Here is an 18985-nt window from a genome sequence, read left to right on the forward strand (position 1 = left end):
GTAGCTCCGGCTCATTTTCTCAAACTCCATATCATCATTAAACAAAAGACTATCCAAGCTGCAGCGCTCGTTTGCTTCAGTATCCCTCGGACTCTCTTTAAGCTTCCCGAGCCACTCCTCTGTTGAAGACTTGTACTTCTAAATAGTTACTTTGAAGAATGAACTTCAGGTCATTACAGCCAAAGTACTTGATTAATTAAGTCGTTAGAAGAGAAAACACAGAGCAATGGTTTGCTGCCTTTCGGTCAACACTTGTTTGCTTCTGTTTATTAAAACGAATCCTTTGGGTGGGGAGACCTCTTAAATGGGGTTAGAGCTTGTTGAAAGCAGCATTTCGCAGTGAATAATTGGATTGCAGCGTCGAGAACGCATGTGTTTAAATGTTGGGATCGAACAGTGCCTGGGGTGTGTTTACCTGCGAAGGCTCTTCCACCTCCTATCCTTCCTCTTCTCCCTCCCACCATCCATCGCTGCTTTCCTCCTTTCTAATCTTTGTAATAACGGATATCCTTTGCACAGCCGTAGCGCTGCAGCAACAGATTAGGCCGTGTGCAGGTATGCACACACATCGTCTGCTGTGGAAAGATGATGGCAGGGGCATGTCTGCACTTTTAATTTTACTGGGATGGCTCAACTGGGGATGCCCTATAATGCAAGAGTGTGGGATGATGTATGTGTGCACACCTACTATTAAAACCTATTAAAACATCACAAAAGTTACTAACATTGTGTTGAAATACAGCACGTTTGTACTTAAGTCCCCTCCCTCACAAGTCATATAGTAAATGATTGTGAAGTATTTTGGGGTGGCCGATCCAAGGGGGGCTTTTGCCACCAACCCGTGGACACACCACTGGAAGAAGGTAGGCTGCTGGAATCAGCATGCTTACAAACAAGAGTGAAGCATGCAGGCCTGTACAGTGGAGTTTTTTTTATTGTTTAATTACATGACAGACACATCATACAGTGAGATTAGCAGTACATCTTTCTTACTTCTGTCTCAGCATTAATACACATATAAACACATACAAAACAGTCAAGACATAACACACAATAAGGCGAAAATAAATAAATAAATTAAAGTTTAATGAGCGTGTAAACTCAGCCTACTCCAAAACATTGTTAAACACTGTTTTACAAACTCGTCTTAAGATCTCTACAATACATCGGTTGTGTAAGAAGGATCATTGATTATGAAAGTCCAAAGTATTTACATCGTCAAAGACTTGGACATATTTTCTCATTATAAAATGATCTTTTTATATGTTTTGCAACTTTCTGAAGCATATAAAAGGAAGGTCCTACAATGATACATGAACCTATACTTTTCAACTTAGAAAAGACAAACTGTTCATCTTCAACCCATTCAGGGACACATCTCAGTTTTGATGCATAGTGTTGGTACAACAGATTGGGTAGGGCGTATCCACCTTATCCTATGGGAGATTGAAGCTTTTGTAATTTGATTCTTGGACGCTTATTTTTCAAAAACAAAATTGCACTTTGTATTGAGTTACACATATTGAAGGGAATGCAGGTCGGCAACATCTGTATTGGGTTCAATAAGCGAGGAAGGACGTTCATTTTAATAATAACCTACGCTGATTGGTTCATCCACCTCTGCAGGTCTGATTTAATTTGATTAACAATAACAAGTAACACGTTTAATTTGATTAAATCAGAGAGCTTTGGTGGAATGGAAACACCCAGATATTTAAATCTGTTCTTAGCCACCTTAAAAGGCAGGTACTCTTTTTCAAAGTGGTAATACCAGAGATCTATAACAATTTATCTCGTAAACAGAAAACATACTAAATCCATCGATAATATCAAGTAAAGCTGCTGTGGATTTGTTATCATAAGAATACAATGAAATATGTGTTCTGTCCGTGATTTGAATGCCCTTCACATGGTCATGTGCTCTAATAGATTTAGCAAGAGGCTCTAGGGCAACCCTGTTCTGTCTCCCTCTCTCCAGCTGAACTATCTGACATGTATAAGAAGTAACAGATACAGCAGCTTGTGGAGATATGTCAAGCAATATATATATCAGGAAAAGAAAATTAATTAAGTGTCATAAATAAACACCTCCACTGTCCTCGGTCGCTGCTTCCTCTGCATCCAAACTAACATCACTGCACTGCCCTCGTTGTACCCTATGTTCAGCATAATTCAAAACAATCTTCCAGTATTAGACAGACAGCTTTGACGTCAGACTTCTGAATCTGGGTTTTGGAGCAATATGATGATGTAATCTCTGGGTGTTTTTATTTTTTGTCCTTTGGGAATTACTCTTAAAGTGGTGTGCTGAATTGATTTTGTTAATTTTCTAACCTGAAAAGAGAGCAGAAACGTTTTTGCTAATAAGGGTGCAAAAAATGGATTTAAAAGTCTTGTATACACTGTGGAGTTAGCTCAGTCTCAGACTTGAAGAGTCTAACAAGCAGAAGTGAGTGGCTCTAAGAAAATTGGTCAGTGCTGATGAATTGGTTTGTGTGTGTGTGTGTGTGTGTGTGTGTGTATGTGTACTTTGGCTAACAACACTTGGAGTAATAAGCAGGTTGCCCCTAAAGTAACCTCTGCATGTTGAGTAACAGAGATGGATGCTCTCTTGGACGGCTTACGCATCAAGGTGTGTGTGTGTTAGTGTGTGTGTGCGTGCCTGCCTGCGTGTGATGCGTGAATGTGTGTGTGTTCTGTGTGCGTGTGTGTATTTCTGTAAGTTTGCAGGACGACAAAAGGACTTTATATCCGGATACATGACCGGAATCCTCTCGAGGTGGCCACAAATGTCCCAGACTTTTATGTGATCACGGCAGCGTCAGACTATTTGTGTGACTATAAACACAGAGTGGAGCAGAAGGGCTTGTTCAATGGCTTTTTACCGTTCTGGGAAAGGTTGTACAGAGACTGGCTGCTACTCTGTCAATGGTGCACGAGATGCCAAGTTGGAAACATTAGTTGATAGTGTTGCTGATTTCAGATGTTTGTATTTACTCTGAGCATGAAATGCCACCACTCAAGCTGTTTGTGGCACTAGAAAGCTTCTGGTTCTGTAACCTCCTGTTGGCACGTGGTGGACTCCAAAACCATTGTTCTTGGAATAAACATGCCGTCGCTGTGGCCTCCTAAGAGAAAACTAACATGCTTTACTTGCAATAGCTTTCAAAACTCCATGGAGGGATGCATTAAATACTTTACAGCATCGTCTATCTGCAGCTGTACGTTCTTTAAATGCACCATCCTGCCACTTTGTGCCATTCTTTATCAAAACAATGAAGGAACAAGCTCTTTGTGAGGAATTTACATTGGACAATTCTTGTTCCATCTAACTACACTCCCCATTTTGGCTCCCAAGTGAGACAGGCGTCTTTCTGTGAATAAGCTTGTGCATCATTGTGCCCTCATTTAGCCTTCCCCGTAGCTGAATGGAAGCTGTTACGAGCCCGGATTCTCACAACCTTGACAGCTGCGGCAATCAGCTTAAATCACACACTTTTATGACCCCGCTTTCTACCCTGATACACTGCGCTGAACGAGATGTTTTATAATTGGAGAAGCGCTGCGCCGTAGGTGGCTTTAGATTTACAGTTGATGGAGTTATTAAAACACAAGTCAGTGGTGCCTTTAATGCGCGTGGCTGTTTGTGTCGTGTGATGCTGCTATTACAGCATGAAACGAAGGACTAAACACACACTGATTCATGGTGTTGGCACCATGATGGTCACATCTCTCCTTGGCTGGCTAGTTTATTTAGCCAATAAAAAAACTTACCTTGACTGTTAAAAGTCAGAGGTTTTAATATTTGGAAAGTTACCTTGAAACAAAGAACAGCCAGGTTGTTGTTTTTTAGCAGAGCAAAATATCCAGAGTCCAAAAGTGAAAACAAACAGAGGGAAAGTTTTTGTGGCAAAATTGGAGAAATGCGATTACAGATTCATGTGGAGAAAGGTTCAACCTCTACACTATCACACAAGGGGCAGTTTGCTCTGGCGAATGCGCCTGCATTTACACATTCTCTTTAATAAGGTCCTGAACTTCATCAAGACACGCGGCAGGGTGCCATTATCTGCACCCAGAGAGCCACGCTGGGCTCCAGTGGCTGATGGGATTAAGGAACAAAGAGCATCATGGGATTAGTTGGGTTTGGGAGACTGCCAGAGTCTGAAAGGCATTCATTTGGTTTACCTTTGTCTTTATTCTTTTTATTCCATTTCCTCAGTGTTGTGTTGTGACTCCCTGTCAGGGGGGCGGTGCAGAGTGATATCTTGTTTGGCTCCTGACAGCACCACTCGGAGAGAAAAATTAAAAGAGATGGTGATAACATGGAAACTCACGCATTCACACACACCTCCTGCCGGCCTGTCCACCTCACGCTGTTCATTGGGCAATTCAGGCCTGGCAATTTAGGGGCCGAGTTAAAGTGGAAGGAGAAGCCTAAAAATAGTGAGAGGAGGTGAGAGAGTTGGGGGAGGAGAGAAAAAAAAAGAGACCTGGGGAGTGATTGGTGGAATGGTGAGCGACAGATGTAATTTTCAGATAACGGCAGGGAAGTGATGTAATTTTCTGGATGCAATTTGTGTATGAGTGTTTGTGTGCGTCTCTGCTTTAGTATGTTTGTGGTCTGTCACAATGCAGATGCTAAAGTAGCACTTGGATGGAGGGCTCCTCGACCGAGGGGAACAAAACATCTCATTTTGTTGCCCTGTTTTTTTTCCTGGAGATCAAAATTGATACAAGTTTTTGGGGATATAATGACCACATTTCAAAACAAAAGAAGGGGTTTTCATCTTGTTTTTATGCTTTACTAGTTTGGTCACAAAAGACATTTGTCTCTAGAACACATTAAATGAGCTTTGTCAAGTATTTCTAACAACGCAGTGATAAAACAACATGCGCAGCAACTGTAATCTCAGGCAAATGAGCTTTACAATTTGAGAAGGGCACAATTGATATTGCCATCAATGTAAATTGTGACTTTTATTTTGCCTTCTCTGTTGGACTTGCCAAACTAATGTTTCGCCGAGACAACATTGCTTGATGCATTATGCTCCTGGCTGTCTTGGTAGACAATTAGCTTGACAGATGAATTAAAGAATACAAGGCCGTTTTCCGCAGGAGATGGATCCCTCCCGCCTAGGAATTTATCCATTTATGGGGGTCTTATTTCATATCATTCAAGGGAGAAACATTAAACTTTAGTGTTTGGTAATTGAATGGTTTAATGGCATCACTCTCAAAGTGAACCAAGGACATATTTGTTTATCAATTTGAACTCTGAATGCAAACTTTAAATGCAATGACAACAGGAAATGAGTCAATTGAGAAAATAAGGCAATGTTTATTTTACTATCAACAAATCCTATTAAAAGAGTCCAATGATGAATATATTTTAATTACAAGGACTCCATGTGAAGACAAGGCCTGATTTATTCTGTTCCTTTGTGCCATAGGCCCCAATTGTTGTCAAAAAAATTACAAAAGGTTTTCGAGTTAATAACAATTCACCTTTCTTTAACCTATGTTCATTGTTGTATTGGCAAAATGTATATCTATGAGCTGTGGCTAAATGTCTACATGATCGCTGAGAGAGGTTTGTAAGCTTTCAAACTTATGAAGCTAACGAGAAGATCGACAAGGAAAGAGACACCTCTATGGCATGAGATGGATTTAGTTGTATATTTGTATGCATGCCTGAGGCATAAATTGGGTTAGCTGTGAGGTGATATCAGGCTCTTGTTGTCCCCGCTTGTTGTCTGACACAGGTTTGACTCCATGCTGCCTCTGGAAACTAAGTCGATTGTTGCCTTTAAAAAAAATAGATAGGATGCAAACTGTAAAACCAAAACAACTAGCTCATAGACACCATTGCAAACTTTAATTAAAAAGTCTTCTAATATCTTTTTTTCATCTTGAAAGTTGGCTGCTTCTTAACCAACGATGCGACCAATATACCAGTATAAAATGCAGACACACACCCTGTCATAACCGTGGATGCAGCCACCACAATCACACACTGCACGCCACCTGACACGATTAAAAATACATCCCCATTCATTGTGTATTGAAAGCTGATTGCATGCTGTACATCCATAATTTTTATATGGATATCTAGGAAGTCATTGCTTTCAATTTCTACATTTAAACCTGACTAAAGCTTCTTAACCCTCTTGTCTACCTTGGTCATTTTCAACCCTTTAATTAAACTCAGGATTTAAGGTGAGTGTCACATTTAATTCCTTCCTCCATAATTGTGACTGACGGTGTTAAATTAATCGAAATAAAGCCGCCAATGTCACATGGTCACCATAAACATGGCAGAGCTGGCTCCCGTTGTTAAACCGTCCGCTCACCTCATTCGTCTCTCATTATGTGGACAGCAGGTCAGCCATGAGCTTAGATTGGAAAGACAGATTCTGACAGTTACATCCCCTGCTGCTCTGAGTATTAATCAGGCTTCATAAGCTTTATTGGGCTGTGTCATCATGTGACTGAGTAGTTGATATAGTAAATCTTGTAGCTAGAGGTTACAGCATAAGGCAGATAAACAAAAACAAAAAATCCCTCATTTAATTGGGTAATTTAAAAAGAAGATCTTATAACCAACAAGGGACAAGAACCAATTTTTAAAGGTGTAAACACACAGGTTGTGACCACATCAAAATCACTAAATCTATGCAGCCCAGCAGATTTTATTTGTGCACTCACCTGGAGATAAGACCGAGTTTACTGGCTCCTCTTGTGACCTCCTCGTCCTTGTGAATCTCAGCGGGACTGTTAGTGTCTTGATGGAAGGTTACCTCCCAGTATAAAACACTCAACAACTTTATAGAACACCTGTGGGAGAGCGGGATTTTTACGAGCTCGACGGCTGCATGATTTTACATTTTGCGCTTAGCAAAAGTGACATATGCTGCGGGAGGACCGAGTCCTCGAGACACCTGCATGCAAGATGGCAGCGGTCCAGAGTCAGTCATGTTGTTCCATGCCTAAGCTCTGTGACCTTTATTGTCCTACTGAGATTATACAACTAAGATTTTAAAAAGGAATATGCATTAAAGTATTCATCCTGAACCATGGGGGCCAATTCTCAAGGAGACTTTTTGATGATTTCACATAAATATGCATCATTACATTTCGCCATAGTCAAAGTCAAAGCGATGAGTCAACAACAGTCATCCAAAGTGTTAATACTCAATTAGCACCCTATTTTAAGTGCCTCCTATAACTACGGCAATTTGCATGCATTTTACATAGCCACGCTGGCAGAGGCTGAATAGAGAGAGCAGCGGTTATATATCTCCTTGCAGCAGAGCACGTGGATCCTTTTGGGGGCCGTTGAAATTCTGCAGAAGCCCAGTTTTCATTTTCATGGCTGCATTTACATGCTGTCCTACTGTCTGCCCCTTTGAGTTATATCAGGGGGCTTTATCACCTGAAATAAAGCAGAGATAAATGTTGCTGAGAAAGTGATATCAGTGTGTATTGTGAGTGCACGTAAGTGGGCACGTGCACATCTTTGTGTGTGTGTGTGTGTGTGTGTGTGTGTGTGTGTGTGTGTGTGTGTGTCTGCGTGTGTGTTTCTGTGTTATTTAATGCTCTAAATCGTGTGTGTAAACTATGAGCTTTCTGCAGACTCGGCTTCTAACGCAGTTCTCGTGGTTCTGCTGAGGCTGCACTATCAGCTCAGGGCTTGCGAGAGGTCACTGTCTGACAGAGAACACACACACACACACACACACACACACACACACACACACACACACACACACACACACACTCGCACATACACATACACAAACTTTTCAGAGACAGCTGGATCCATATGTGCGTCAAATGTCAGAAAAAGGTAGGTACATGTATGAGTCCACTTCCCTGGTGACATTTACCTGGGGTCACCAGTAATCATTAGTGAAGGTCAGTTTTATAGCTTCTGCACGGGGAGGGGGGGAACAAACCCGACGATACCATCCATACCACTTCAATGGGCTGTATAGTTAAGACTGTGATAGATGCACCACATTTTTAATGAACATTGTGAGGAATAATATCTTTAGAAATGCAGCTCATCCTCTGACACCACAGTGCCTATAGGAAACTTTCAAACCCATTCCTCAATGTATCCCCCACTATTCAAGACTGGATTCTGTTTGCTTACAACTATCGAGCCTCTGTTATCTCGTTTGTATTTAAGCTGTTTTCCCAGACTTGAGCTGCTTTGTTTGGGGGATGTTTTGGTGAACTTTTGAGCCCTCCTGAGTGTCTGACTCCACTCCCTCTGAAAACACAACTATAGAGACTAAATCAAAGAGCTCTGCTGAGAAATATACTCTAAATACAAACACATTACGTATTGAAAGTGTCTCTATGTTTGTAGCTGAGAGGAAAGAAGTATCAGTATAGTGGGATTTAAAAGAGACTTATGCACATAGGCCTTTTCTGAATAATTACTTTCGAAGACTAACTCTCTATAATCCTCATGGAGACAAAAAAAACCCTGCTAATTTCCTTTTTTATTCTATGCACAACCTCGACGTCTCACAATACATCTACTTATAGTGGAGTGTTCACTAACTTGGGACTCGGTGAAGTTTCCTATGTGCATAGTAATAAGAAAATCCAACCTTTACAGCTCACAGATGCAAATAGACTCATAGTAAAGCGACCTGATTGGCTCGATCTGAATCAGTTGACGTGAAGGGACAGAAATATTCTGATCATGTACCACTGGCGTAAGTTATTTCTTTTCACTCTCTCTGCCTTTTTTTTCTCAGTGATCCACGTCTCAAATGGCCGAGCTGGAGAGTCTGCGCAGACTGAGAAGTGGTTTAACTGAGCACTGCAGAGGATCCCCAGTCATTTAATGATACCGCATGACACAAATATGGGATAAGAAGCAATATGACGGCATAATCCAATTTAGACATACCTGGGAGGAGGAGTGGGGGGGGTAATTGATGGAGTAGGTAGTAAAACAGAAAAACAAGTAAAATACGATAAAGAAAAAAGGAGAGATTTATTTTCAAGCTACAAGTTTATCCCTAAAACTTTAGTGTATGTTCAGCACACATACTCACATGTACTCACAGGTGTCTGCACTGGAAAGCATCTCAGAATGTCAGAAAACACACTTCACATTGTTGATTAAAAACAGAATGGAAACACATTTGATTCTGACCCAGCTCAGAATCAAATGTGACCCAGTCAAACAGACTGAGAGAGCAGGAGACATTTCTGTTTGAAGCTCTGCAGTGCTGAGCAGATTGGGGATCCTGTGCTTATAGCCACACAGGACAAAGCTGGACGGGACTGGACCGGATTCCCTTGCCGTGACTTGCTGTGACACCCCAAATCAGTTAGGGGAAGAGGGACACACACAGGCAGGTAGGACACTGGCTATTCATGCTGTAGGCTGTTTGGAGAGCCTTCTTCTTCTTTTGTACTCAGCACTTCCTGCGGCTAGCTTGTGGAAACAAACTTTGTTCCAGTCCAACATAAAAGAGTTTTTTCCTTTCTGTCAGCACAATTCTCTGTTTTTGTTTGGTCTGAAATAGCCTTTCAGTGGATACACAAACACAGAGTGGAATTCTATTATCTACCAAGCATATAGTGGACCTTTGTTCTTATGTAAGATCACACACGCAGACAGATCTAACATGTTCAAGAATATGTAACTGCATTCTCAACTGGGAAAAAAATCAATCATGACAATTCAGAGAATCCTGCTCTTTGGGCCGAGAAGAGAGAGAAATCAGCATGAGCTCAGGGAGGTGACAGAGAGGCTGCAGGGTCTGAAATGAAACACCATTCAGGTGTTTATTGGTGTATTGAAATTATTATATTTTCAGTCTACTAATTAAGGTAACAAATCCTGAATACTAAGGGACTTTCACGTTAAGGTTACAATATATGTTTTAATGTAACCTATCCAACAGCTAGCTGTAGTGGGCGAGGAACCCAACAATAGATTTAGATTTTAAATCAGTCTAACTGATTCTGAGGAGGCTTGGTTGTAGATAAAACGTTTGTAACAGCATCCAGCTGGTGCAGGTGTGATGGTCACTGCTTTAGTTTATAAACAGGCTAAAACCAAGCAGCAACCTGCAGTCTTGAAAAATGAAGCCAATGGGGAAGTGAAAAATCCTGCAGTTTATTGAGTGTCCGCTTGAGGCTGACTGCAGGAACACCGGTAGTCACATGACTGGCAAAAAAGACGTTTTTACAGCAAAAATAAACATATTTACAGACAAAAATTCAGTCTAATTCGTTATCGTTATCACTGGCACACACTGTATGGGGTATGATCAATTTTGAAAACAATACGTGTTATCCATAGCTGTCATGATTGTCAATGGTAATGGTTCGTAAAGAGGCTTAAAACCCACCTCAGCTCCAGCTCTCAGCCTGTCGTTAGGTTGACTGAAAGTTAGGCTAAGACAGGATTTCCAACATGGCGGCTGCTGCTGATGAGCCTCCAGAGCCCCCTGCAGGAACAGATGGGTGACGTCACTCTTTACAGTCTATAGCTATAACTAATCGTTTCTGTCTCCCTATTCCTAGAGGATTTGGCTGGCCCAAATTAGAGTACCCCAGGTACTGTTGCTTTATGGGCATAAAAGCCCAACCCCAGGGTATCTCTCTCTTTCCCTCCCTCTCTCTCTCTCTCTCTTTCTCTCCCTCTCTCTCTCTCTCTCGCTCTCTCTCTCTTTATCTCTCTCCATCTCTTTGGACTTTGTTACATTTTGCTTCCCAACATCCCTCACCTTATTTATGCCACACATCTACACTCACACCACTGACCTTACTGACGGACACACTCCATGTTTGCAGTTGTCATGTCATTAGTTTACTTTCTTACAATAAATCATTATTATTTGCAGTTAACTGGTGTCCTTTCTCATATTTGTCATGGCCCTTGAGCCAGGTTATGACAGCGGGTTGGCATGAAGTTTGAGTGCCCACACGCACGCAAATAAATAGCATATAATGATCCTTTCTTTCTCCACTAATTATAAACTTCTTATATTAAAGCACAGATCCAGATGTAAAATAACACAACAGATTGGCAAAATGAAAGCTTTATTCTTTAGGGACAGACAGACAGACAAACAGACTAAAGTTAATGAGCCACATTGAATAAAATAGAAAGGTTGTAGCAGCCTGTTGCAACACAGACAAAATAGTTAATTTAACACAAGTCCCACCTCTGACCAGGCAAATAGCCAAGATAACAGGCCCCGAATTTGAGGGCTGTTGCCAGATTTTATTTTTCCTGTAAACAATAGGGACAATATGAGACAGGCAACATGTACAGTGTTATTGTTTTGCTTCTGTTAGTCTTTATTTACACACATGTTTAAGTATTTAATTTGTACTTTTTCCCATTTTCAGATTCAATAACTTTCTTTGAACAACTGAAACAATATGCATGCAAATATACATATAAAACTCACAATTTATATGTATTACATGCAAATTCTCAAAGAAATGTTTGCTGTAATCATTCATTCATAAAATACAGAAATATGTCGAAACGTATTTGGTCCGACGCTTAAAATCTTCTAATAAGTTCATAATGTTTGCAATCAGGTTTCCAGTCAAACTGGACAAGAGGATAATCATTCTTGCTTAGCATGATGCTAACAGCATAATAAAGGGAAATCTGAGAGAGCCGCTGACCACACCAAGCTTTCTCACTGAGAGGCCAAACACCCTTGAGGCCTAAAAATTGGGACTTAACTCAAAACAGATTTTACACAAAATCCTGTTTGCAAATGTATGGATACAAATTAAACATTATACACAACATAAAATACCTAATGTGGCAACATGTTTCAGATCATAACATCTATCACAAGACCTTTACACATTGCCAGTTCGAGGTGGGATATTTAAGCCCCTTTTATGTCCCTGAGCTGAACACAAGGTGACAAGAGGGAGCAGCACTACATGTTAGCGTGTGCTGAGTATGTGTTTATACTGTAGGAATCCCCCACTGTTTGTTCATTAGTCGGGCCTCTCATTCTTCTGCGCAGTGGAAAACAACGTGAAATAACACACTGGGACGCAAGCATTACGTCGCTGCGGATATTGTTTCAGTGCAGAGGGGAAATGTTGGCGTAACTTTGTGACATATTGCCTCTGGTTGGGAGAAGTAAAACACAAGGTTATAAACAGAGAACTTCCTCAGGCTATGCTTACAGGGACAGTGTTTACACAAGTTCACTCAATCTGTTTATGCAAACCCTAAAAATGAGATATTGCTCATGAGAAAACAGAAGCTTAAATAAAACCAGACAAAGTGTCTTCAGATACATGACTGATGGACGTTTTGTGCAGTGTGTGTTTATTCACCCAGTGTAACAGGTGTCTCAACTGGACAGATGTTAGCTGTAAGCTAGCTTGCAACAGGCTTGCTTACCATGTGTGCACTTATCCTGTCTGTGTTCAGCTCAGCCTCAGGCTGAACTCAGCACTCACCAGACACAATATTTCTTTCTTTTATTCCCCTTCTGTCTCCTTTTTTCTCTCATCTCTCTAGATTTCTGAAGCACATTCATTACGCCCCTCTGATCAAAGTGAAACATTTAAAACTCATCAATTTAAGCCTCTACCTTAGGGAACTTTGTGTCTAGTTGTGTGTCATTTTAATGAATTTCTTCACCTCCAACTTTGACCTGTTCCGAGAGAATCACTCCCATGATTCCCCACCAGCATTGACATCATCTTTTGTTATTGTTTTGATTGAGAGCCCCCTGGTGTCAGATTTTTCATACTGTGAGCTCCTAAGGTGCAAAACTATTAGAAGAGGTGAGGACTTGAGAGATTATCAAGCTGTATTTCTATGCCCATTTTCCAGAAGATAGCATTTTTATTATTTAATATTATTTTTTGGATCAGCCAATCACAGCTTTTGAAATTATGTTTCATACCTTTAGCAAACCGGGGTCAACCTTATCTTCTCACTAAGGTAAAGGTTTCTCTTCCTTCCTTGTTCTGAGTTGCTCTGAGAATGCTCCTAAATCTCTCCTTATATGACTCCTTGCTAGAACAAGCTTAGTAAGGAGCTCTCTAAGACTATTCTCAGAATGTTTGTGAATACATGTGTGAACACAAACAGCACTTTGTAAAACAAAAGTAAAGCGATGCTGCAGCATGCATTTATCTGTAAGACTCTCCAATGTCCACATAATTTGATAATTATAAACTATAAAAATAGTTTATAATAAACCACCCCCACCTTGGAGGACGAAGACCTCTTTCTACCAATCTACGAGAAGAACTACCAAGTCTACATGCCCAACACTCGCAATGCTATTCTTTTTTTAGCATATTAGCTTAACTTGCAAGCACTCGAGCATGTACTAAAGCTGCTGTGTATGTGCCTTCGAGGCTGGTGGGTTGCATGTATTATGTTCTAAAGTTTGGAGAACTTAACTTTCTGTAAACCTTCATGGCATCCATATTGTTGATTTGTATCATTGATGGCACCCCACCCGAGCCACAAAACCATCCCTGTAGAATCACAAGGCAAGAGATACAAAGTTACTCATATATATTTAAATGAACATTTTTTGGGACCTTTGCATATATATATATATATTTCTACTCTCTATACTTTATTTACAAAAAAAATGACAAAATCACTCATCAACATGCAGTGCACAGTTTGAATCATCTGCATCATAAACATGTATTCACACAATGGACCGTAGAGACCATGGACATGAACCTTTAAAAAAAACAACTTGAATCTCTCTGCATTTGAGCCAAACAAAATGAAACAACTGAGAGGTTATTGTAAGGACACTTGTGAATTCATGGCATTTTATATTGTTTTTGAGTGTTTTATGTCAACTGTTTTGTTCACATACCCCAGTTTGTCCAGGGGACTTCTCATATTTTATTCACAACGAGGCAACATTGGCTATTCTTGTTTTTTTTTCTTTCAAAGGAAGGAATAAGAAACAAATATGCTGAAGCAAAAAATATCCAGAGGAAAGAAGTGTTTGCATGGATTCATCAAGTTTGTCAAACTTGCCACAGCACTCCACGTGGGTAGCTCCCTCAGTTTTATACCCACTGAGCTCCAATGTCACAGGGATAAATTGATTGTCAGTATCTCTTATGTAGAGACAGAGGGGACGAGAGCAGAAGATGAGTTCAGGGGACAGTAATTGAATCCTGGAGTTATTGATTCAGGCAGAGTATCACAGTGGGAGACCACGATAAAGTTGTCTGCAAAACTCTGATTAGTATTTTAATAGTTGGCTTACAGTTATGGTTTCTCTTTGTGCTTTTTAGACTGGCCTTCTCTTTCCTTTATTCTCTGTCCCTCAACATGACTCCCCTCCACAAACATAAAGTACAGTAAGTACTACTCTACTTTCTCCTCCATGTCTGATCCTCCACCTCCCACTTGTTCTTTCCGCCCCTTTATCTCGCTGCCCTCAGCTGAAGCCAAAACCCCACAGAACCTTTCTGCTCTCCCACCCCATGTGTCTTATTCCCTCGGTACTTCAGGAAAATATATATGCTTGCGACGGTGCACACTTCTCCCAGCAGCAGAAAAAGTCATGTTTCTCTTCCCTGGGCCTGAAGCCAAAGGCCAGTGTTGGTGTTTTACTACAAAACCTTAGTGGAAGCACGGGCTGAAGTGCAGAGATGGCACTTTCCCACCTCAGTCCCTGGCCTCCACTCTCCAGCCCCTCCAGCCCCTCAGCCTCTGGGGATCACTGAAGATAAGGATTGAACATCTCCGGATGCCACTTTGCATAAATGTTTAATAGCAGGGAAAACATTAGCATCAGTAATTAAAGCAGTAATTTAGGCCTAGACGCCATCAACAGGCAGGCTACTTCCACGCTGGAATAACACTAGTGAAACACAGTAATTAGCTTTGCTTTGATTGGACGGCAGACTGAGTTCAGAAGAACGTGTGTGCCTTTGTGTGTGTGTGTGTATACTCTAAACGCTTAGCTACTTTCTGTGCAGCGGGGAGTTTTTCAAATACCTTGTGCTTGAACATGACTCTTGATTGATCTTCAGCGTCTGTACCACAGATTGATTGGGTGTGAATGTTTGTACAAACCCAGTGCGTCGATGTGTGTAAAATGGCATTTGACATTGGTTTAGACAGTGTTTAACACTGGCCTGAGGAGGTCAAATATTGTCTAGCACGTCCCTAAGGAAATTGATGTTGTCCTGTGTCATCATCTGTGCCCCGTGAGCCCCAGCCTTCCTCTAATTCCCCCCTAAACTCTAGACTCTAACCTTTCTATCTGTCAGGGACCTCTGGGACAGAACCCTGCATTCTTTTTCATTAAAGTGCTATGATAGCAATATGGCTGAGAGGGGGGATGATATGTTTTGCTTTTTTCCACTGGCATCAAAAATCGTTAGGAGAGCAAGGAGGTCAGCCTGGCTCGTATCTGGCTTTTAATGGCTCCTTAAAGCTAGGCCCCAGGGATGGGTGTATATACACACACACAGACACATGGACACACAAACTGCTGGGTGTCTGAAACTGAAACCAAGCCAAGACCTTACTCTCATCCCCCTTTGCTCTTTATTTCATTCCTTTTTTCTTTTTTGTTCTTTTCTCTTCTGGCTACCTATTCGGACTTAATAGCTGCAGCAGCCTTTGATGTATTTCAAATGACTATTGTTGAAGCATCAGTGCTGTTTTATGATTCTCACTCATCCTTGGCTCTGGCGGGAATCTGCACCCCTGATTGTTTCTTTATCTTTTCAATTCCATCTTTTTTCATGTCATTTGAAAGCACACCTTTTGTCCGTGTGCATTCCTATCAAGCTGCTGTCAAAATGTTTTCTTCTTCATGTATCACAGTTTAAACCCGTGACCTTTGAGCTCTCTCGAAAAATCACTTTTCACTTGCAACGGCGCCCTGCAGCTTGCTCTCAGCATGCTGATAGAGTTTCTGAGCATTTTAATTAAGCTTATTGAGTTTGCATCAGCAGCGGGGTGTTATACGGCCAACTGGATACTGGCGCACGCTCGCAAACACTCACTCCCTGTGCCGCCGCGCACACTCCTATCCATCCCAGCTGACAGCTTGTTAATTGCCAGGGGGTTAACTGGAAGTGGTGGTGTAATTGCATCAGAGTTTTAATTTACCCTGGCCTCTTATTTATTTACCTAGCCGTAGATTTTAAAGCAGCATCAATCGTCTGGGTGAGTCAGGACAAAGTGGGGGATCGACAGGCAGGATGTCAGCCCAGACTCGGTCCAGACAACTTGTAGAGCGCCCTGTGATACTTTAAAAAGTAGAAATCTTAAGCACTGTGAGGAAATCAACTGGGTTTTTTTGCATGTTCTCAAAGCAGAATATTTAAAGCTTATTGAAAAAGATCATAATTGAGCCACTGTGATGTTCTTTAAGGCTTCTTCTGCATGTATCCTTCCTGAGCGGCTGCAGTTCTTTATAATCTGTGGCAGTGATGTATCGGCTCTGCATAGCTGTCTTATTATCAACTCTCTTTGCAGCTTGACTAGTCTAAAAAACAGGGAATATTGTGGCTTATGAGGCCTTGATGCTTGAATGCGTGGCATTTCATGACTGCATTGACTTTTTTGTTCCCCTCGTCGATTTTTTTTCACTCCTGACCTCGGAGACACGGCAAAGCAGGAAAGGCCTTGGTAATCAAATTTATTTGACGGGGAAACAACTTAAAAGCTCCGCTGCCGCTTTAGTTCAAGGCTTTAGCGGGAGGATGAGACATTCCAATACCTATGAAACACACTTTAGGAAAATGTCATGTGCTTGATCTATCTGACCAACATGGCTTTGAAAAACGTCTCAATTAATTGGAAAATCATGAAATCTGTTTGAGCCGAGGTGTCTTTTTTAAGTTGAAAGGGCTCTTTGTATCTTTGCACTTGTGTGTGTTTGTGTGTGTGTGAGCTCTGTTGTTTGTTACGTTGTGCATCAGATTGACTCGGGGTGAGGAATGTCAGGGAATAGGGTCAATTCCCAGAAGCAATCCAAACCTACAGCTTGGTGCCTCGTACTTTTATCTAACCAACCCCCCCAACGTACCCTAACACACGCGCGCACACACACACACACACACACACACACACACACACACACACACACACACACACACACACACTAACTCCTGTCCTATAAGCCCATCCATCCATCTCCTTGACATGATTGTTCCTCTCTTGTTACTTTATGTTCTAATCCATCAGCTATGAGTAAAACGACAATTACAGCGAGCCATCGATGCAGCCAGCAGACAGAGTCAGAATTATGGCATGGTGCATTACTGCAAATTGCTATTAAAGTTCCTTTTTTTCCCCACCAGAGCATGGGGACCAAGTGGAGAGTAATGGACATTCATAATACGGCATATCATTAGGATAGATTTAGTCATCTCACGGTTTTAATTGCAGCCTGAACATTTATCCACACATGCAAGTGTCTCCCCACAGAGTTTGAGTTGTGGTTTTTCTTTGCACTGCCCTTTTTTGCCCCTGAAGTCAAAGTTCTCACTTTGTTTTGACGAAACTGTGCCACTTCCGCCTGCTTTTTATCAGCACTCTCTCTTTTTTCTTATCATTTTAACCGCATAACGTTCCTGTGAAGTTGTTTACTAAGAGCAGCTAGGATGCATCATCCTCATCTAATGCGTGCTTAAAAGTAAAAACTGCCACATGAAATATGGCCGTGCCTTTTTGATATATCAGAGTGATGCATGAAACTCTGCAAGAACAGTCCCAAATTCAATTACTTAATGAGCAACAGAATCACCAACTAGTGACATGTGAGGACAGGAAAAGATAGCATATGTTAAAAACAAAAAAAAGGAGAGTGATGGAGGGTAGATGAAGAGAAAGGTGAAGTGATGAGCGGTGTCCTATATGCCTGTGCTCCAGGAGATGGATGGTGTACGTGTGGGTGGAGTTGTCCTTGGTGTGGTGCAGATTGTGTATGAGGTGGTGCTCAGCAGGACAGATGGTGCTAGTGGGCAGATGAGTGAATAATGACGTTTCACCACAGAGCAGTTGCTGCTCCTAGGCCCGCATGGTGGAATATATGCACTGTATGATGCTGACGCACAGACACACACACACACACTCATGCGGTCATGCATGTCTTCATGAATCCCCTCATACAGCGTGTGCATGTATGTATGAACATATAAACAACACTGCTGTTCTAATCTCAGGATTGATAGAGAGACTTATCTGTTGCAACACTCAGTGATGAGAAGTGTGTGAGAGACTTAAGCACACGTTTTAAATCAGGCTGAGTCTTTGCACCTGCATGGGAAGCTGCTGCACTGAAATACGAGTGTTAGTGATTTTACAGCACAAGGTATTATGAGGTTCTTAAATCCCATGGTTTCCATCTTTGGCTGTCAAGTCTACAGATATTGGGGCTTCATAATGTTATTCAAACCGACAAAAAACATCAGAGTCTGAGTTTGTCTTTGTGAGGTTACTTCATTTAATATGCATTGATCTAGAGTTTCTTTGTTTAACTCTCACAAATCTAAAAGTACTTCTGCTTTGTCATCAGCTTTGTGGTTGGAGTGTACTGGTTATCCACAACTGACAGTGTTTCCTGGTGGGAAGCCAGAGAGAGATGAGTGACTCAAGGGATTGTTGGAGTGTAGATTAAGCTGCAAAATTAAAATGTAGATTTTAAATTCAGTCCTTGCCAGTGTTTGTGTTTCAAATGAAAACCACACACAACAAGTGTTTGCATTGCAAGCAAAATAAAAACACATGAACTACAAATATAAAAAGTCCAGAATACTTCTCCTTAAAGGGGACATTTCAGTTAAAGAGACACACACACCAAAACGGAGCGTTCTGAGAGAGCTGGTTTATACAGGGTCACAAACCTCCTCTGGTGCTTGATTCATGTTATATTTTGACCAAAGCACAGCACAGATGTTTCATTTAGACCACAGGGGACTGTTTGAAAAGGTGGAGAAGGGGGATAATATG

Source organism: Labrus bergylta, chromosome 9 (assembly GCF_963930695.1).
Source record: "Labrus bergylta chromosome 9, fLabBer1.1, whole genome shotgun sequence".
NCBI classification, from domain to species: Eukaryota; Metazoa; Chordata; class Actinopteri; order Labriformes; family Labridae; genus Labrus; species Labrus bergylta.